This window comes from Neocloeon triangulifer, unplaced genomic scaffold, assembly GCF_031216515.1.
Source record: "Neocloeon triangulifer isolate White Clay Creek 2 clone unplaced genomic scaffold, ASM3121651v1 ptg000012l, whole genome shotgun sequence".
In the NCBI taxonomy this organism is placed as follows: domain Eukaryota; kingdom Metazoa; phylum Arthropoda; class Insecta; order Ephemeroptera; family Baetidae; genus Neocloeon; species Neocloeon triangulifer.
This window is the reverse complement of record NW_026775554.1, coordinates 1,307,965-1,330,665: the sequence shown is the minus strand read 5'-3', so window position 1 is coordinate 1,330,665 and position 22,701 is coordinate 1,307,965. Positions and strand designations below refer to the sequence as shown.

General features: G+C 35.8%; 1 protein-coding gene across 1 annotated transcript in view; it reads left to right on the top strand.

Annotated features, from left to right (window-relative positions):
* LOC132197052 (autophagy-related protein 16-1) overlaps window positions 1-22,701 on the top strand; it is a 77,053-nt gene that overhangs the window by 24,450 nt on the left and 29,902 nt on the right. The gene's annotated exons all lie outside the window — the stretch shown is intronic.

Below are 22,701 nucleotides of genomic sequence, written 5' to 3'. Positions count from 1 at the left end.
AAAGCAGTTTACACAATTCCTTAGATAGAGCCGTTTTTTTTAATATAAAATAATTTTACTATTTCAAGGCAAATTTTGGACTCTAGAATCAAATGATAGGATCAGAGTCTGTAATTCTGTTGTTATTATGAACTTTAGAATATACTTTTGCTGAAAATTTGTCTTATTTATTTAAAACTTGCTTTTTTTCTTAGTTGTAGAGGAATTCATATTTTGCTACCAATTTAAAATAAAGAGTTATTAAAATTGTTTAACCAAATTTGCACTTTAGATGAAAATGATCACTGAGGCAATCAATTTACATATCAAGATCATATTTTCAAAGTGAATACTTTTTAATTTTTCATCTGATTCAGAATAAACAATACGAAATCTCAAAATTTAAACATTGTGCACAACATAACCAATTCAAAGGTTTTGCTGGACGCTTGCATGATAATTTCAAATAATGCAAAATTTGTATTTTCTGCTCTTATTCCTAGCAGAAACTGATTATGTTTAGCATCCAGACTTTATTTTTGTCTTTACTTTCTTTTAATCAATACAATTAAAATTTTCAGACAAGTTTTAATATAAATTCAATATTTAAAAAAAAATTCACAGAAGAATGAAGAATTGGCTGCATATAATATTAAATGATGTATTCTGCTTTTTATTGAAACTCTTCCGGGGTTTCTGTCTCAAAAGATTATTCTTGCCGGCCAGTGTGTCATATCATTGTAATTGTTGCTTTTTTCTTCTTCACTCTCGAATATTTTGCCCCTCGCCGCGATGCCATTCATAGATATTAGACCGGCGCTAATTAATAATTTGCGGCGCTCCTCGGCCGCGGCTCGCATACAATCTCGGCAGCATCTTTTAATTTTTTACCCTGCTCGGTAATGGTGAGAACAACCTTCTGAAAAATTACCATTGCATATCATTATTATTATGCATGCGCTGAATTCGCCGACGTTGGAAATAACCTGTGCCCCCCGTCGGCTGTGAAATTGGAGACCACGAGGTGTGCGCGCACTCTAATTAATCACGTTTAATCTTGGAGATTTTTGTCTCAAATATGCATCCTTCAAGCTCTAATTGCGTCGAGCGGCAACAAATTATTATTACATAAATTAAAGCAGAATTGCGGTTTTTACATTTGAAAGGCGATCTTCATTAAAAAAAAAAAATTGCACGCTGAATCGAATGCCCTTATTAAGGCGTGGTGTGAACAGTTAGGCGCAGAATTTCAGAATGCAAATGCGAGAGGGAACAATGTTTGGCGAAATTTCTAATTTCGAGAGGCGCGTGTGGCTTCTCGGAAAATGGGTGTACAGTTGCCGAAATGAGAAAAAGTGTGGCCGGACAATGATAATTAATAAACCGAAATTGGAGTAACAGTACCGAGAGGCTGCGCTGCTTTTTTGAATTTGGCTTTTTGATCTCGTTCTGCCGCGTAATCTCTGTCCAATTAATTCAATGCATCATTATGTGCGCGGGGGCCACTCTCTCGAAAATGGCAATCAGCAAACGAGAGAAGAATGCCTCGGACTTTCCGCGAAGCCACAATTGAAATTCCTCGGCCCGGCGAATCAATCCTAATTAATTGCTCCGACGTCTCCTCGAATTGCATTTAATTAAGAAGCGATGGGTGCTCCTTACTTATGCAAATCAGCTCATTACTCTTTAATGGCCAATTACAATTGCATTTGTGCTGACAGAGTCAAATGCACGCTGCAGCTTTTTACAGAGATAATGCCTGCGTTTGTCGTTAATTGAAAAGTGAAGGAAGCGACTCTTGCAGCCACTTAATTGCAGCGAAATTAATTGAACGCTGCTGTTTAATTTAACGCCCACAAAATCACCGTTAGTCATTTTTATTGAAGATCATATCTTGTGAAAATTATTTCCAGGGATTTCCATTTCGCAGGAGATATAAAAAAGGCACATGATGTTCTTTTGATTGGTGAGATACTAATGCTCAATACATTAAAAAAAGGAGAGTAAAAAGTCCTCAAATGACCATAAATGGAACTCACACCTTTATCATTAAATTCAAATAAGAGCTTCTGAAATGTGATAAAAGTGGATTTTTTTACAAAAGAGCAGGGAGCTTTGAACTATATCAATCTTTTTATAATTTAAGCGGATACCATTTTTTAGTAATAAATTAAAATTTAATGACATTTTAAGTAAAGGATTAAGAGAAACAGTAAGTTATTTAAATTAACAAAAAATATTCATTTCGGAGATTTTTATTAAAAAGTTTTTCCAATCAATTTGTTAATGATAAAATTAAACATTTTGATTTTCTGTCACTTCAATAAAATCTTGTCATTTTTAAACAATATTTGCAGCTTCCAGTTTTTGAGAATAGTTGATGCGTTATTTTTCCTTTTGAACTTTCGCAATGCCATATTTGTATGGTTTTCCATTTATTTCTCTCGCCTCCTTATTGCGAAGAGAATTCCAGAGCAGAATGGAAAATAAAGAAAAGTAAAGCGAGACAAAAAGAATTAAGATTCCTTTTGTGCGGCTGAAATGAGATCGTATTCCGAGAAGAATCGAAAGCATCTCTTATTTATTTTGAGCCTCCGCAGTTTTCTCGTTACGAAAGCGAGTCTTGTTTGGCCGATTTATTATATATTTTTATACTGATAATTTGGACGCCCATCGCGGAGAAAATGAGGCGGTTTCCTTACATAAAAATTATTTAATTTTGATGATCATTTTCCTGCTCTCGCGTTCGCGGCACGCAAAGTTCAAAGACAAGGTCGTCCGTCTCTCCTAATAAGGCAAAAGCCAACGACCTGTGCCCGCGTTTTTCTGTTCACTCTCCCCCGTTTTGCACAAATTGGCCCGAATTGAATTATCTTCACAAGCCGGCAATTTACAGCTCCACTTTTCATGCAAATGCATCTTGCAATAATTCACTTTTGTTAGCTTGAAAGAAAAACAGTTTTTTTTATTCAAATAATTGCATGCCGATTTAAATTCGAACAAAAAGTGTTTCAAGCAACAGGTGGACGTGCTAATTGGAACGTCTCCAATTGGCTTTGTCTCTCTTAAAATTAGTGACAATTACAACAATGCAAATTATTATTATAAAAGGGGACAAATTGCAGTAGAATTCATTTTCCCACCGACAGATCATTGCGATGCTGAGGCATATTATACGTATTTGTGCTGTTTGCGAGAATACAAATCCGAACATGAGCGATACCGTAAGCGCGAGACGTGATGCAAAAATAGGCCAAACACATCATGTACTGCATTTCTAATGGGGGTCGCGCAGCGCACAGACTTTATGGATTTCGATGTAATTTTTATCATCGGCGGACGATACCGTGCAAATCGCGGCAAGTCAACCTAGGCGTGCCCTCTACACTGAATATTTATGGAGAAGAGAACAGGAAAGCAAAGAGACTTACAAAGTTGCATTTTATTGCTACCAGATGAAAATTAATGTAACTAATAGGAATTATATATATTTTTTAATTCTTGGAGTTTAAAATTGTTTTAAAATTTTAAACTAAATTTTGCAAAAACGTAAGTGTTTAATTTTTAAATTAACATTATAATATAGTTTTAAAATTAAAAAAATAAATAAAAAATGAAGAATTTGTTGCAAGTGAATATCATTACAATAAAAATTCTGCAATTCTAATAGAGGAATAAAAAAACATGAATTGTATCAACATAAAGATTGTAAATATTTATAACTATAAAATTAAAATATGAAAATCTTTTGATCCTAGAGCAGGATAATTATTTGAGGTTTGAGTTCCAGTTCAACAAACTCGTCTGTATTCACTTGTAACAAAATAAGTTGAGAGTCTGTCTTTTTAATCTCTTCCTTTGGGGCACAAGCACTTTTGAGAAAGGAAGCAGATCATTAGCAAAAGTGGAAAAGTGAAATTAGCCCTAGTTAATAATTGCCGGGCCGTTTTTGTTTGCCATAAAACTGTGTCTAACCGTAAATTATAAATTTGGCATCAATTTCGTAACATTTATATACAAATAATTTGTATTTCGCCTGATGTAATGATTACTTTTGATGGGAAAATCGTCGTCGGCCCACTTCTCAGAATAAGAAGTAAAATTGCATAAGTAAAAAGCATAGCTGGAGAGGTTTTTAATCCTTGCCGTGACAAAACGCTTTCTTTGCCAAGGCCATTAGTGTCAACCCATTTCCGCGTACACAAATCGCTGAGATGATCGAACAATGCGTGAAAAATAACACAATTCCCATGGATGCAATTTTTGGCTCGCGACTAATCTCGTGAAATATGGACCGAAATTATTATCTAACCGAGCTAGTGAATGAGCCGCCGCCGCCGCAGCATCTCACGAGAATTTAATTTGGCTTAATTCTCGGCCGCAATTGTTTACGGCGGTGTGATCTCGGCCGACACACATTCTGGACCACCAAAACAAATGCCCCCGTTCAAAAATAGATTCAATTCCAAATGAATTCATGCTTCAAGAACGATAATGCTGGCAGGCCAGGTGATAAAAAAAACCTCTTAAAAAAAAAAGAAAAAATGAGAGGAGAAAACTACTTCAGGACAGCAAAATCTTTCAGACAAAAATAAATATTTCAGATCAAAATGATCATTTTGATAACAAGAAAACCGAGTAAATTTTTGAGACGAGTTTAATTGAAGCTGAAAACCCTTTTTTTTGCATAATATCTATTTCAAGAAAATGAAGCCAATTTTTGAGCACTTGGATTTCATGGATTTAATGAACTAGTGTTTTAAAGACTAAAAATTGTCCGTTCTGATGAGTTCAAAATTTTAAAATGAGGATTTTTTATCACATTTGAGTCAATTTGAGTAGGTTTTATTGCATTCAATTCAAAATTATTGAATTTGATCAAAAGATGGAGGTTCCATCTGCTTTAACAATTTTGAGTGCAGATTTTCGCACGCTTGGGTGCCAGCTGGATTTTATTGGCAGGTCTGTGGAGGCACCGAGCCAAATTACAGACCATTTGATTGATTGTTGCGACGCAATAAAACACTCGGCACAAAAGAGAGTGTGTATTTATTACCCATGCAAATTCGGCTCGATTTACAATAAATATTTACGATCAAAATGCAAGCTCGGGGGGACGAGAACCGGATCCAGAAAAGAGACGAAATAACAAACCCGTTGCAAGAATAAATAACAATTTGAGAGGAGGATAATATAATTGACGGCGCCGAGCAATTATTTCATCATTCTAGGGTGAGAATTTTCGTGGTTTTACAGTTAAAATTGCAAATAGAAAATATTATATAATCTGGATTGTTTTGATCGTTTCCACGGAGACGCGCATTCCGTTGTTCCTCTGAATAGAAACAAACGCCGATTTGTCAAAAAAAAATATTTCATTTCTCATAGTTCACGTGTCCGTAACTGTTTCCCGAAAGGGTTAACCGCAGCCAGCGATTTTGATCATGAGAGCAAATACTCGGCCTTTCCCAAATACCAGAACGGTACAAAATTATATAAAAAATTCATCTATCCCCTTTTCTAGAGCAACTATTTGTGACACAAGAAGGAAAAATTTAACAGCTCGTTTATTGGCGAAAATAAAAACAGGTTTGCACGAGTTTTATTTCACGCTAGTTGTCACGCAATGGCTCTGAATTTGCCAGCCGATATCAATTTTCGCTGCCTCATTAAAATTTCGCGAATTTTTTCTTGAAATTTATCACCAAAAAACGGAGATAATTAACGAGGAGTTTATTACACTGAAATTACATTTTTGTTGTTGACTTTATTTTTCAATCTTAATTGGGGTGATGCGAACATGATTTGCTGAAAATTCGACTAATTTTGATTGGGCCAGTTTTGAGTAAAACATTTTTGAGAAAATTGTCATAGAAAGAATGAAAAATTTCAACAATTCAGTCCTCCAAGGGAATTAAATTTTTCTTAATACAAAATAACTCCTTGGAAACCAAGGTTTTTTTGTAAAATTTTGTGTAGAGAAAAAAACACAATCAAAATTAATCTGGCTGTTTTTATTTTTTTTTATTAAAATTTTACTGGCGAATCAGACTGAAAATTGAAAATTATTTGTTGCAATCAATGGAATTTTTTTTTATTTTTAATTCCTTCTCCATTTTGAATTTATTTAACTCGTTGGTGGTAAAAATTTAATTTTTTTTTAGCAGACGCAATCATAAAAAAGTTACACTGGAGATGGTTTTTCGTTTTGAACTTTAAAATGTTCGTCGCTCATAAAAAATCTCACTCTCACTGCAGGGAACGAATGTTCATGAGTTGCCTGAATAATAAAAACGACATTCAAATGCAGTCGTAAAGCCTTAATTTCTGCATGAGTGAGTGAGCGGGAACGACCTCAGGTAAGAAAGAGACTGTCCTTGCCAACTACACGCTCAAATTTCACTCATCTTGATCTCGTGTTACCCACTAATGGAGTTCAATTTCATGCAACATTATTTCCTGAAGTCGGACACGCAGTTACTTGTTCAGTTTATCTGCAACTTTTTGTTTCTCGCCCATTCAAACGGACAAATTCCCATACATCTCTGCTTCAAGAACGTTAAAATTCCACTCTGTTTACGAATCTCTCACGAATTGCAAATCATATAAAAGGGCGCGCGGGCGGCTCCTTTGTGTCTCCGAATGCCAAACGCGTAATGAAAATTCAATTAGAGCTGGGCCAAATATTTGCCTAGCGTTTAAAAGGCAACGCTCGGCAAACAAAGGGAATCAGTTGTCATTCGAGTGCAATCGATAAATAAATAAAGACGGAAAAAAAAAATAATCGTGAGAACCAGTTTGGCCGGCGCAATAGAAGCAGAATCATCCATCATCGCGCCGCTGCCGCCGCCGCCGCCGCCTAACTGCATCTTATTATGCGCGGAAATATGAAAATAAGCGCGCTCTGATTTCGAGACTCCTTTACAAATAACAGCTCAATTATCACGCGCCACCAGCACTAATGATAAATAAATTAGCTGCCCACTCACAAATGCACGCTCTCATTCTGGCTCCTGCGGAAAATATTAAACTTTTTCATTTCAAAACGATTTAATGTGAGACGATTAACGCCCGTTATTGATTTATTCACAAGATGAGATGCAATTGAACCGTTCAGGTATAATTGTTGTCAACAATAATGAGTGATTTTTATAAGCTGAAATTGGTCTGGGAACAAAACACATTTTGTACCAAAATAATCCCACATGTTTGTGTGGAAATTTTCCAAAAATTAAATTTGGCATTAACGAGGATTTTTCCTATATATTTTCTTTACTTCAAATTTTTTAATTGAGATTATTGAAAAATTTATTTTTACACATTCAAAATTTAATTAACTTCTGCCCTGTATCCTAAACGTTTGTCTTTTGTTCTAATAATTTTAGTCTTGATTTTCTTCGGTTTTTAGATTTACACGACAAATCAAGACTTTTTTAATTGTATAATTTAAATTAAACATACAAATTATGAATATTTTTGAAAAACGGAACAATTTCTAATGTTATATATTATAAAACTTGAATTAAATTTATGCAGTTTCAAGAATTTAATTAAACGGTCAGTTTTTTTATCTCATCCCGTTTAATAGAGTTTTCAACGTCAATTAAAATTATTTATGGAACGAGATCGGCATTGATTGATTAATTCATTTGAAACCAGTGAATAATGACATTCTTCGGAAACAAGTCTGCAAAGCTTTTTCTTTGCGTAATATAATTTCGGAGGGGCCAAATCGGCGCAGATGCCACCGATTCCTGTTCCTGGAAAGGCACACACGGTGGCCGCAGCGCAAAGAGAAAAAGAATCGTTCGCCGCATCACGTCCTGCTCTGTCGTCACTGGGGAAAATTATCCCGAAGAGCATTTTGGTAAATCAGAGCCAAATGTGCGGGTTCGTCGACCTGAAGGAGATGCGCGGCCTCCGTTTCTTTTCCGTCGGCCACCTGAAGGGCATCCCCTTTTCACTACTGCCTCGCGCATTGTCTTTCTTCACGGCCCACGCACTTGCTGCGCTGCTTTTCGCCGGCCAAATGAATCCGCGTTTTACATCTCCAACTTTGTTCGTCAAAAACACAATCAAATTCTCTGAGGCCATCTTTTCAAAATTCTTCGAATCCAAATGGTCCAGCAGAATTTTTGTACACAAAAAAAAAGGCTTCAAAATATAACGTGTGTTCTAAAATATTGTTTTTCTGAATATCCTGAGGTGATTAAAAACGAAAATAAAGCTTCAAGAGAATAAAACAAAGAAGATTATTAAGTAGTATAATTTAAATTTGGTTTATAATTCGTTTAAACAAGAAATAAAATATCAAACTGTGATCTTGATCATTTTGGGATAAAATCGGATACATCAAACCTTCTCAGCTACTCAGATTTTGGCTTAAAAGTGTAATTTTTGTAATTTAATGTTAAATTTTTCTCAACAATTTCTTATTTGGTGATAGATAATAACTCGCATTGAAATTATTTATAAAATGATGCGTGACTTAATTAAAAAAGATAATTTAATAAATGCAATTATGCAAAATAAGTAAACCATGACGCGATCATATAACTTTAATTGCCTCATAAAATGCAATTGAAATAATTCCTAATGGACGGCAATTACTGAACAAATATGATGATCTCAAAAATCATAGGGGCAACACAAGGAAGTGCATCCAGCTTTTGTACACGTCTTTGGCTCGCAACAAAGTGCAAGCTAATTAGATATGCAAATGGTTTTGCTGCGGTGAATTTTTGCTTCTTGGCGGGCATGCATAAAATTATACGGCGCCGCGATCCGAACCCACCCACAAGAAGAAGAAATGTCCGCGAATGAATAATGGTGTTCGGCGGCCACGCATGCAGCATCCATTGTCAGAATTCTCTCACCGCTTTGTTCCCATGTATATGAAAAAAAGCAGACAGAAATGGTATAATAAATTCGATGTTTCACGGAATTTCCTATTCTTTCAAATTTCCCGAGGAGGTATTTTTCGGAACGCGCGATTCATCAAAATGACAAGAATCTATTTTCATTATGCAGGTGTTAAAGATTGCATTTTAGATCTTTGTTTTGATATTATGGCGTTCTTTATTGCCAGAAAATTCAAGCATTATTTTATGAAATATGATTCTTGAAAGTGCAATGAAATTGTTAGCAAATATAAATTTTTTTTGATTATTATTGCTCTCATTGTTGGATAACATTAGGTTCCGCAAATCTAATTTCAATATTTAAACTTATAGAAAGTAGTGAAAATCCTAAATTTATTTATTATTTCCTTGTTTTTAAAAGCATTGTGCCCAAAAAGACAAATTTATGACTTGGATATAAATTAATTTTCACAAAATTCCACTTTTTACCAAATTTAAATGGATTTTTTTTTTTTAAATTTTCCACTTATTTGGATGCTCAAGAGGATTTCTTCACTTGATATGCGTTCTTTTTAGTAATTCCATGACAAATTAAAACTAAAGCATATTATTCTCGGCAGGCCTGCAAAGCCGCTCCGCGGAGCGTGAATATCTACACGAAATGGAGCGGTATTGTTTCCGCAGACAATATCTTGGTCAAATCGCGTGTCCCTCTGTGTGAGTGTGTGTGGATGTTTGCATGCGGCGATTTTAGCAGCATCTGCCGCACTTAACAGTAATGAGCTTTGTCCGCGAGTGAAATGGACACGGGCGCTGAATTTAGCCGTTACATAACGCTTTGTCAGCTCGAGCCAAAACAGAAGCGCACGCTTCATTACTTTGCGTCGCAAGCGACACGCAAAAAAAGTGCATCTTCCGAAGAGTCTCGTTGCCATTTCGACTAATTTTTTTTTCTCCGTCTCGGTAAAAATCTCGCTTTTGTGTGTCGGAATCGCAGGGAAAAAGAAGAAACGGCCAACGAGATGTTTGATCGAGCCTGTGTGAGAAAAATTCACTCTTTTTAACTAGAAAATCGTGTTCATGCTTTATCAAGTTGCAATTGAAAGAAGAGGAAAAGCTCATTCAGGGTATAAATTCCCCTTAAACTTTGTCCTGCAGCAAGAGTCCTTGTCTTTGATCAATACAATTGAGGTTTAAAAACCTTTGTGTAAAAGGCGGAATAACTCAATTCATTTTAAAATGACATTAACTTTGGAAATAAATGTTTTGATAGTTACAATATTTGGAAAGAATTTGGCTTTTTTTATCGACTTCAGAATCTTTTTGGTTTATAAATTGGATTTCAATATTTATTTTATGCAATCAAATTGTTTCAAGCTTGCAGAAGAAATAAAAAATGAATAGAAAAATTAGTGAATCAACTGAAGCCTGTTTAAGAATTGAGCTTTTGCAGTTATAAAATAATGGCAAAGACATCAAATGAGCACCGCCAGCTACGCTATTAGTAAAACAAGTTGATTCTTGATGAAAATTAAATGGAGCCTCTGTTTCAAGAATCAAACGAGAAGCCGCAATTAGATTGTAATATTGCGCCGGTCAACATGAGCGGCGCGCGAGAGCTCATTAGCGTGCTCGGAGGAGCGACGCAAAAAGAGCCGCTTTTTGCCACGAAATGCATCTCTCGGCTGAATGGCTGCACTCAATCGTGAAATGGAAGCGCACACGTGGTCGCATGCGTGCATAATGAATAATTAAAAGTGGCCATAAAGTTGTCACGACCGCTCGCTTGACGGACAGCCCGTTACGTCAAACAACGGCAGAGATTGAAAAAATTATGGAAAGAAATATTAAATTATAATTATTTGTGCAAACAACCGCGGGAAGTTTGAATAACAATTTATTGCACTTTTCTTGCAAGTCAGTCCGAGGAGGTTATTTATGGCCGTTGTTTCTTTCTTTCTTTCTTTTTATCTGTGGCATTATTATTGAATATGCTGGATGATGAAGTGGGTCGTGATTGAATATTTTGTGTCCGTCTGGCCTCTCGGATGCATTTCGACGCATTTCATGCCCCGCCGCGGTGTGCGTTTTGAACTGCATTTTATTATTATAATGCACAGTGAATTATGTGTTTGTGTCAATTAAAAAACACGAGAGCGGTTAGATACGCCATCCTTAAATGCAGATCGCCGGGGCCGTTCAACCTCGCTCGTGCCTTTTCCTTTGGAATATGTTTGGGTGCACACGCGTGGTACAAATGACGCTTAATTGCCCACTAAAATATTCCGCCGCCAGCTCGCCTCGCAAGGGAAGGAAAGAAAAAAAAGATGAAGCCTCATTTGCATTAATTCTTAATTCAACTCGAGCAGGAAAAATAAATGTAGTGTGAAACAGAAAAACGCAACAGAAGATGAAAATATAAAATTTTCTAGTAATATTGAAGTCTGCTAATTTAATTGCTTAATTTTTGTTTATTTTCATGAGTTTTTGATGGTATTGTAAGACTTTCTATGTAATTTTGAATATCTAATTATGTATCTAAATAATTTTAAATTTTCTTAAAATTTAAAGCCATTAAACAAATGAAATAAAATTCTCATTTCGTTGTAAATTTACTCTGTTATTTTTTGTTTTCATCAAATATTATTTGATTTTAATAGATCAGACTGAACCTTTTATCAGAAAAGCTGATTTAAAAACTACAAAGAATGTATTTTTTCCAATTTTTATACCAAATACTTTCCTAATAAGGAAATTGAAAAGGCGATTATATAAATTCCAACTGCATCAATTTTTATCGCAGCTTCAATAAATAAAACTTGACTGTGAACAATAAATTCATAATATTGAGGAAGAAGCTGCAGCGCTGCACGGGAGGATAATAAAAGATTAATAAGTGGAGGAGTGTGGGTTGCTCGCGCGATATTAGCATCGAGATTAGGCCTGAATATGAGATGCTGAATCCGATACTTGTAATTCTCGCATGAAGAGTTTATATCTGATCCAACATGCACTTCTCTCTCTCTCTCTCTCTCTCTCTCGATCGGCTGGTTTTAAGATATATATTATTGTCGCCCAATTTGGTAATCACGTATGATATTGTGCGTGATCCTGCTCGCGGAGAACAATGCGAATTATCGTGATCGGTGCACTCTCGGTTGTCGGCCGAGCGCATTGTGCGAGACGCGCCATTAGCGACAAAAAAAACGACGCGAATTTAACGGTGGAAACGCCGCGCCAAATTGTCAAAGGAATAAAGCAACTAAACAGGCGTCGAGGACCAAAAACGCCCAAAAAATTTATCAATATTTAAATGTTTAACAAATTTAAGGATTAAAATCAACGAAAAATTACACAATTTGTGAAAAAAGTTATTTTTAACTCAAATTATTTAAAAAATTTCTACCATAAAATTATTGTTAATTTCAAACATACAATTATTTTACATATAAATATTAATATTTTATTTAATTTTTTTTTTTATAATTTTGCACTTTGATAGACCAAAAAGTTTGATGACCAGCACGCGGAAAGTGAGTTTGCAAACACAAAGATGAGCAATTATGGGTGCTCTTCTTCGAATCGGCCCAATCTCGCCCGCAAACGTCGAATCAAGCAGAGTCTTTGTGTCCGTTTTATGGTGTCATCGGTGGGCAATCATACAATTAAGGGTCCATAATGCGCCGTGATCTTTCCCAGTATCTGCGTTATTAGGCGTCCGTCGCCTCAACAATGAAGTCAGTGACACCGCTTGCAGGTGCATTGTCTGCCGCTCAACCACTCTCGAAATATGAAAATGGAAACTTTTAATGCGTGTGTCAAGTTATTTTACATAAGAAAATTTCAAAATCACATCCTACACGTAAGTCTAAAATTATGTAAATAAAAAAGTCATTCAAATTAATTAATCAGTCCAGCTAAATTTCAATTAGGTTTCTTCAAATTATTCAACAACATCAAATTTAATTTTTGTAAGGTTTTGCAGGTCAAATTTTATATATAAAAATAGAATTGTGAATTAACAATTCCAGTCGCGCAACAGCAGATCACGTGCGTCAACCATTGCCAAGTTAACTCTTTTCCCATGTCACCTTTTTGCATTATTATTTCTTGCTTTTTTTTTCAATTTTCATCTGACCTCTCACTTTCGCATATACGGAGATTCTCCACGGCGAGAAGAGACGATTTGTCACCTGCTGGCGGCACGTCTGAGCGGAAATTTCGGCGTCACGATGGCCAATTGCAATTTTTAGAGAGAAATCTCCCATAATGAAAGAGAGTCAACGGCCGGCGGCCAAGATGTAACGCCTGAACCGCAAACTTCCTCCAAAAATCTCCTCTTCTTCTTCATATGCATACAAAAAGAAAAAGCCACTTTGATAGCATCGCCGAATATACATGCGCTTGAGAAAGAACAAAAACAGCCAGATAAATTTCATAGGAGCGTGCGTGAATTCGAGAGACTTATCACAACCTCAACTATTTCGTTTTTCACATGCACTAAAAAGCGTTGTTTATATTTCGGTTCGGATTGATATTGTGTGAGAACTGCAAATTCCAGTTTATTTTCCTGGTAATCATCAGCGGTTCATTATTTTTAAAAATTATAAATTATTTAAAACAAATTCAATCAAATACTTTGAATTAAGGATGGTAATAAATGGGTTCATACTTTTTATCTTAATTTTTTTTTCTTTTTGTAAAATTGACTTGTTAAATATCCTATTTTTGACAAAAATAACCTATTATTTCAAAACATTTCTACTAATACACATTACTTGGATGTAAGAATCAGTCAACAAATTTTCACCTATTTGGCTTTTTCGCCTATTTTAGCTGAAAAAAATCACTAATTTGGCCCATAAATGATCAATTATTTTATCTCTTGAAATTGCCAAAAATCAAGGCGCGAAAATTCTAAAAGTTTTTATTTAAAATTTGAACTTATCAAGAATAAAATGAACCGGTATTGAAAGTTTTTTAAATATTGTTATTATTGGTCTTGCGCATTGATTCACCGTTACCACCTGCTGACCATTTGCATAATTACGCAGTACACGAATCATTATTATATAAAATTTGCTGACGCCCCTTGATCAGAAGAGGCGCACTCGAATAATTGAAAAACACACGAACCGGTCGATCGGTTGAAAGCGGCCACACAGGTTTTGATCATTCATTTAACCGGCGGCGTGCGTAAGAGAAAAATATCTATCTCGGCAGCTGCGATCGCCAACGCGGATAAAAATTGACGCTCGTGACAACGCGGCTCTTTCAGTCCTTATTATTTATTTGCCTCTGTGCGCGCGGTTTAGCTTTGTTTTTGTGTAATTGCTGTTTACTCTCGACTTGTCACACACATGTCCAGTTAAAATGTAAACGATCTAACTGTTCATTCATTGCCCTGCAACTTTCCCATACAGAACCAGCAGCCGATGCAGTCTTTCAATTTTGCGCAGTACAAAAAATGTTTTTTTACGGTTTAAATCGATTTCCGGGGTCAAAAGGGAGATCCGCGTCTTATCTTCTGCCCGCATTCAATTGCGAAAATGGCGAAATATTGGTGCAATATCACCAAGAGTTAAAAAATTCTAATGTAGAGAAGCGAATTCTATTGAATTATTGCGCAAGTTATTTACTTGTTTATTATAATTTTTGCAATATTCAACTACACAATAAAGAAAAAAAGGTGAAATTTAAAAAACAAAAAAAGATAAATATGAAAACCTAAGAATTTAACTTTCGGCAAAAGTCATTTGAGATAGACTTCCCAACGGCTATAAATAAGGAGATAATGTAAGATAATTTTAAGTCATTGGGAGCACTGAATTTTTAAAATTTAACACTCTTTCTTAAAGGAATTTTCAAAAATAATAATAATTTTAATCAAAATTGATGAAAATTTGACCAAATCACGTTCATATCACCCCAATTAAGATGGAGAAATAAAACCAATAAGTCAATCGACTTTAAAAGTTTACATTGATCTCATAAAAAAATGTTTGGAAAGTTTTAGTGTAGATAATAAATTTTAAACAGAAGATGAGTCAAATCTTTTTAGGATCTGTTTTATCCTTACATCTGCAATTGGAAAACTTCACAGGAGTTCAAGTTTAAGAACAAAATTATCAGTCAATGAGAATTGCTTTCCCATACGATATATTTCTTGCTCTCATTACTTCTAATTTTGGCTCTCACGGAAGAGCTGCTGAAAAATCACCATAAAATTGATAGACTTTTAATCTCACTTTTAATTGTGGCGGGTGAAGCCATTGCTCGCGAACTTGAGCATGAATAATGCAAAATTGGGTGCAAACAAGCGATGCGCCGATAAATTGTGCACGCGCGAATCGCTGAGCTCGAGGAAATTGGCGAAAATTGCTGCTTACATTTTTATCGGCGAATCAGAATTAAGGAAGGGGTTTAACCTCTGCGGCAGGTTGATCATCTTTAGTAGTTTTTATTTGTCTTCACTTGAGAAAGCACTTTATAATATATGAAAAGCAATAGGATGTCGCCAGCTGAATCGTTTCTTTTTCTCTTCACACGCTCCTTTTTGTAATTGTTTTCGCAAGTGTTCCCTCCATTACTGCCCTCGCAAAGGTTAATGGCTGATAATTAATTGCGGGTCTAATCTGATGGGCTAATGCGCCATTCATAAAGAAGGTGTTTCGTGTCCTGCTCTCGGGACTATTTAGATAACAAAAAAAAAACAGTACTTTAGGAAAAGCAAGCCTGTATAATTATTTCAATAAAAACATTGCTTCCGTACGCAGCAACACGTGTTTTTATTAATACAAAGTGTCGCACAATTTGTCAAATTCCGTGGCAAAAAAATGGTCCGCTATTTTTGATGACTTGGCGGGAATTCTGTATTTATATGATAATTCAAAAATGCGCCAAAACAAGTCATCAAAGGGCCACTCTACGCGCGTCTTTTTGCTCCGCAGCTAACGGCACTCGGACACACTCATTACATGCACATTTCACCTTTGTCCGCGCGCCAATGATTCCATTTGCCCTGTGACGTGATACAAAATTCAACAGTTGCGTCATTCGATGAACTTTAATTTGGTATTTATTAACTCGCGCTGTGATTAGAGACCGAATCGACTCTTTTGCGTGCAGGACGCGAGAAGATTTTTTGACAGATGGTGTTTGTTTGAGCTCGAATCATTTTTGAAGGCTCTTCTATATAAAAATCACACCGTAATCTGTGCGCGAACAGCTGCTCAATTACAGCAGATCAGATGCTTCTTTTTTATTTAAAAAACGGACAATTTGATTCCAGACCTGACGGAATGCACTCTTTGATTTGATTCAACTAAAAAAGACTTAATTCTCCAAGTTCAGAGAAAACTGAACCGCAATTTAATTTATTTAATCGGGGCAAAAAATTCTGCTTGGAATAAAATTCCTTGTTGGTCCACTTATTAATGAAAAAGGGATCCTTTATAAATTCCTTGCTGCAAATTGAATTCAGAAAAGTCGAAAGTGCCATTGTGGCTGACAAACGGTACAAGCGGCTGCTAACTGAAATTCTCTTTGTCCGACTTGAGAATAAAGAGGCCCTCGCAAATTGACAATTACCCGATAAGTAATTCTCCTCGCCTGATCAGCTCAATATTTTATAATATATTTGCAATCCGCGTGTACCGCAATCGACACAATTTTTAGCAAAATAAGGGAGTTGCGATGAGTTGAAAAGACATCTCACTCTTCCAGAATGGCACATCAAAGCGCTCCTTTGAATAGAGCCGACCGAATAATATAATAAAATGCGTCCGTCGCTTTCTTTGTCAGGGTGCGACGGCAGCGTGCGAAAATTGCAACAGTCTCATGAGGATCAAGAATTTGATAGGCCACATCCTCTATTATCATAATAAGGTGCAAAATTAATTGCTTTGGCAAAATGTGATCAACAGATTTTGATTGCAATAATATAATTGCAAATTTTATGAGTTGATTTTTTTCTACTTTTACCAAATCAAAACAAATCTCGCAATTTTAACACAGACATTCAAATTTGAATGAATCAAAATGACACGTGAAGTATTTTTAATTTTAATAGCTAAAATTTGAAAAAAATGAACAAAAATGTGTAAAGTATTGCTCAATTTTTAAAAATATCCATTTTTACAATAAACAATAATTATTATTATTAATTATTATTTTGAAAATTTCCTCATCTCATCTGTAAAAAATTTAGTTTTTTTTTTTATCAAAGAACTCTTCTCAAAGAATTAATTAATTATACCCGAAATTTGTATCTTTGATCAGTAGGAAGAGTTTGTCTGGGCCGAAGGAAAACCCTGGCGAGCCGCATTGTACGTTTATCACGCAAAATCGTTTTCCATCTGATCAAACGCCGGTCAATACCGTGTGTGTCGGCCCCGCCAACCGACACCTAATCAGCGGCCATTCAATTTATTTGCTCTGCGCCTTTGATTTTCGCGTCTCGTCACGTTTCGCAAATCATCGTTTCGGGTCCGAAACATTTTCTCACAGTTTGGTGCCCACTTTATTGGCCGCCATATCACATATATTCATTTTTCATTGTATATTTTTTATATTTATATCAGAGCAACACACACTTGCAGGGTGAACGCACCGGAATTAATTCGCCTTTGTCCGAGGGCGAGAAAGTGTTCGGGTCATCAATTTTTACGACTTGTTGTGCCAAAATTGTGAATTGTGTTGATTTGATTCGGGGGAATTTCTCAGCGTCGCAGTCGGCGGGTGTTGTCCCGCCGTGATTAATTGCTTTTCCGTGCGCCCTATCATCTCTCTCTCTCTCGCCTCATGTGGCCGCAAAACATTGACTTTTACAGCTAATTGTTCAAACAACCTATGATTTATTGAACCCCCAACGCGAAACAATGCGCCCACCGCTATCATTTTCCAGGGATTTCGTTTCGCGCCGTTATTAAATGCGCTGCCTACTTTATAAATAAATGCTCATTAACGTTTTGTCTTTAATTTGAAACGCATCAGTTCATCATTCTGCGAAATCAACGGATTCACATCATATTTCTCTCTCATCTATTGAAATGACTCACAACTGGTGAAATTGTTTTACTAAAAAACTTCAGAATCAAGATCTAAGCGTGATTTTTATTATTCCCGCCAAAACATTTGTATTTTGGCTTCAATTTACACGTCCAAATGAATTTAATCAGGTAAAACCTTTCAATTGAAGTTTTTTTTTGATATTGTAGTAGAAGTTCACGATCGAGGGTTGATTCATGGTGGATTGAATTTAAATTCGGCTTTTCCTCGATGGGTTTTTGTGAGTTAATCATTATAAAAAAAATCAGTCTTCACCTTTAGTAAAAGATGAGGAGAGTCGAAAATCGAAAGTGCATTCAACCCTGAATTTGTCTCTCCCTGAAAAAAAAACTGCACGCGCGCCAATTTGGTTCACACCAATTTTAAACGTGACTTTTGATTTCTGTTTCAGGTGAGTTCAACGCCAGCATTTCCCTTTTCTGGCGAGCGTGCCGATCAGACACGCTCGATTATGTCCCAATATTATTCACGTAAGTCTGAATATTTCATCAATATTTCGACGGCAGTTAAAATGGCACTCGGAGCTTTTTTTTATTAATTAAAAGTGTGAGAAAAAATTTAATGTTCTGGCAAACAATACGCGCTTTGAAATCAATCTCGCTTGCTGCCTCCGAGGTGGTCCACGCTCTGTTTTTCTCATTTCCCTTTCATGCGGCAAAAGTGCGTGAAAAAGTGTCGCCGCGCTGTCCATCTCTTTGAATGGGATTTTGTATAGGAAAAAAGCATTCTGCATAGTCATGGGAATTTTTCAGAGTCGCGCTGATTTCGCGGGAAATTTAACACGCTGTCATCAAACGTTGTCAAACATTTCGGGCGAAATTCCTTTTTATTCGAAAGTTGTTTTAGTTTATTCAGGGCAATCATTGCCCAAATTCATCAGAAATTAAAAAGTACCAAATAAATAAGACGGGAAGGCACATTTAAAAAAGTGAAAAATGTAAATTAAAATTTCAATTTATGAATTAAATTTTGCTAATATTCAACAGTTTCTTTGCAAATTCCAGTCTAGAAATTTGAAAAAACAAACTAGGAAATTAAAAAATCAGCAAAATACTGAGTGAAAGAAATTATTATTAACTCATTAAAAATTACTGCTATAAAAAGAATATTGGTTGAAATTAAAAAATTAAAATAATGCTTTGTAAAGTGAAAATTTGGTCCACTTTAAAGTAAATAAATGAAGAAAACCAACAATTTGTAGGTTTTTATGGAGGAATAAGCGGCGAAGATGCTTCAATCTAGTAACAAATTTTCCGTAAAATCACGCAGATCAAAATGAGAAACAAGTTTGGAGATGAATTCAACATGCTGTGGAGCATCTCGAATTCAAAATCGATTGTGTCGCAATAGGAACAATCGCACTGTCAGTTCAGAGAGAGATACACTTTCAATAACGAGGATCAAATATTAATTACGCCCGGTCTGTTTTGTGCGTGAACAAGAGATCGATTCTTGCCGCGGCGGAGCAAAAAAAGCAGGGAGCTCGTTTGAGAGTGTCAGGTCGAACAATGGCTGCACTTTGCGGGGCCGACAAATGAGATGGGCCGAGGCACAAAACGAGAGTGAATGCAGCTTTATAAATAAATAAGCTCATTATTTCAATCAACACGCCTTATATAGCAGATAATTACGCTTTTCGGAATTGCATTCCACGGAGTGAACAACCTCTAATCATTTCGGACACACAATTAATTCGCTGGCAGCGCTCCCGATATCAATTACCGGAATTAATTATTATTTTCATCCGACCCGCGAATCACACACCGCAGTGAAAGAAAGAAAGAAAGAAAGAGAGAAAAGCAAGCCGAGGAAAGTGAAACGGATTTTTCAATTTGAGGCCGTTGACTCAATCTTGAACTTTCCAGGGGCAGTGCGCCAACGGATCTATCTTGAAAAAAATTACCTGAAATCTTCTGAAAAATGAATTATAATTCTAATATTTTAGATATAAAATCTAAAAGTTACTCTAGTCTCGAATTTTTTTTTTTTAAATTTACAAAAAATAATGATTTGAGGAACCTTTTCAGTAGGTTGAATTTGAAGCACTGCCCTTTTTCACTTGTCTGGCGCGGAATGGAATGAAAAAGTGAACGTACCACATGGCTTCCCGAATTATCCATGCTCTTTTCATTTTCGGAGCTGCATTAGTTTCAATTTCACACACAGCCCGCGAGCAATATCAAAAGCGCACGGTGCGATGTCACACACTTAATTGCTCTTCCGGCGTGGACACCTCGCCAATTCCAATCTGCCACAAACAGCTCCTCTTTTTACTTCTCTTTCTACTGCAGGATTTGTCCTTTTATCAGTGTTTTTTCCCCATCAAAAGCTATGTATACTGGCCAGAAATATTAATATTTTTTATGTAATATGTTTTTATCAATTATTATTCCTTTTATTAATAAATTGTTTTCAATAAATTTTTCCTCAAAAAATTAATTTTTTTGTATTTTCTATTTATTTATCTTAGCTTAATATATAAATTTTTTTCAAAAAGTAATAATCCCACTTTTTAAGACAATGAAATTCCAAATCTCCATTCGAACTGAATCACCTTAGAAGAAAAAAAGCCATTTTAAGGGCAATGAAAATGTGATAAATTTTTAACATTCAATTTAATCTTGAGCACGTGCTTTAAGATGGACAATGGAACGTAAATCATATTTTTTAGCGTTCTCTTTGTCTCCAATTCTCCATCGCAAAAAGTCGCACCCAAGCAAGTTTTTGATAATTATTGAACTTCACCGGTGGTCTCACATGAAGTGATTTGTACACTTTTTTTCTAATCTTTTGTGAAATGAATTATTTTTCTGCGCGCTATGACGAAGCAATCAACACGGGAAATTCAATTAAGACAAAAAAATCTCAGGACAGATGGAAGGTGTCAGAATTGGCAAGAGAAGCAAAAAATTAATACCTCCGCAGTGGGTGAACGAAATGGAAAGCGGATGGTGCAAAATTTTCAATTCCTTGTCGCTCCGAGCAAAAAATTTAACTCCGGTTAAAAGTTAAAATTGATCTTATTGTAAAAATAAATCAAGTTTGAACAAGTCCTAAAATTATAAACAGAGCTTCTGTGGAAAATCTTTTGATCAAATTTTTTACAGTTTTCATTTCGGAAGCAATAAAATTTTATGAGACTTGGATGGAAGAACTTAAGTGGGCCGAATTTTGGAGTCTGATGCACTTTCGTGTCGAGACTCGTAGCAAAGCAAACAAGGACGATAATTGCAGCCGAGCAAAAACCAACAATGGGTCTAGAAAACACACGTGTCAGGAGATGCGTGTGCTGCTCGAGTAATTTCCAAGACTTTTTTGAGCGAAGCATCCGGCAAGGCCGCGACTTTTCATGCAAAGGTTCCCCGCCGCGTGCACTTTACTCTCTTCTTGTTTATTATCGTCACCGGCAAAACATGGGCAGTGATTTGCAAAATGGCCACTAATAAATAATAAAGCACATTCTTGAGAGAGAGAGAGAGAGTAACGAGTTTAAACTCGAGTGCTGAGCACATTAATTTCTTCCACGGTGACAAGCCGTGAGGTCAACTATTTTAATTGGAAGCAGGGCTGAGAAAAATTTATTACCTTTGTCACTCCCAAGCATATTGCTTGGTACAAAAAAATCGGTTATTCGTACTGCCGATGAATATAGTTGGATAACGGTTTAGGGGTTTTACAATGTAAAGATGCAAAGAATGCTGTCATTTTTAAAATTGGATCCAGTTTCAGTTATTGCAAGTGTCACAACTATGTTCATGTTCATGAAACATTATGAGACAAATTTTTAAACTCCCTATGGTGTGGCAAAAAAGCGGCCAGGTGTTATTTCTTTGCTTTGGTTTCAAAAATTGATGAATTAAATACAATTTATTAAAAAAAATAATCAAATCATAAAATTCTCCTATAATCTTTTAATCATTAAATTCGATATTTTTCTGATTTTCCAATGATACACATTTCATTACAAACTTCAAGTAAATTATTTTATTATTTAGGAATCTTTTCAAAAATCAGTGCCATCATAAATTTTTCAGAGCAAAAGTAACATTAAAGTATTCCTATAATTTTACATAGACTATTACTTAAGTTAAATAATAAAACTTTTTCTTTGCCTGCAAATTAATTGTAAGCAATTTTGAGTGGGTGTGTTGATATCAGCAGCTTGCACTTCCTTCAAGCGAGGGAAATTATTATCAGAGGAAATTTTCATTTTATCTATTTAGTCGAGGCAAAGTAGAAACAAAACACGTTGAAGAAAAACATGGGCTGTTTAAAAGTGTTGAATTACTTTTTCGTGAGCTGCCTCGCTTTGGCCCTTCTCGGCTACACAATCGATTTGCGATTTCTGCAGGTTTTCAGCACCGGTGGACACTTGAATGTGAAAATTAAACAACTGACGAAACGACTGCCGAATGCGGTCATTATAGGGGTCAAGAAAGGGGGCACGCGGGCCCTTCTCGAATTCATCGCCACCCATCCAAAGGTCAAGGCGCGCATGCAGGAATCGCATTTTTTCTGCAGAGACCATATTTACAGGAAAGGATTAGGGCATTACATGTGAGTTCAGTAAAATGACGAAGGCTTTGAAATTCATAGTCATTCTTGTAGAAAGCAAATGAAACCGTCGAATCCTGACGATATTGTAATAGAAAAATCGCCTTGCTACTTTGAAAGTCCGCAGGTTCCTGAGAGGATGAAAAAAGCCATTCCGAATGCAAAATTGATTTTACTTCTTCGAGAGCCGATCGAAAGATTGGTGTCGCATTTTTTGCAAAACATGAGGTCGACGTAA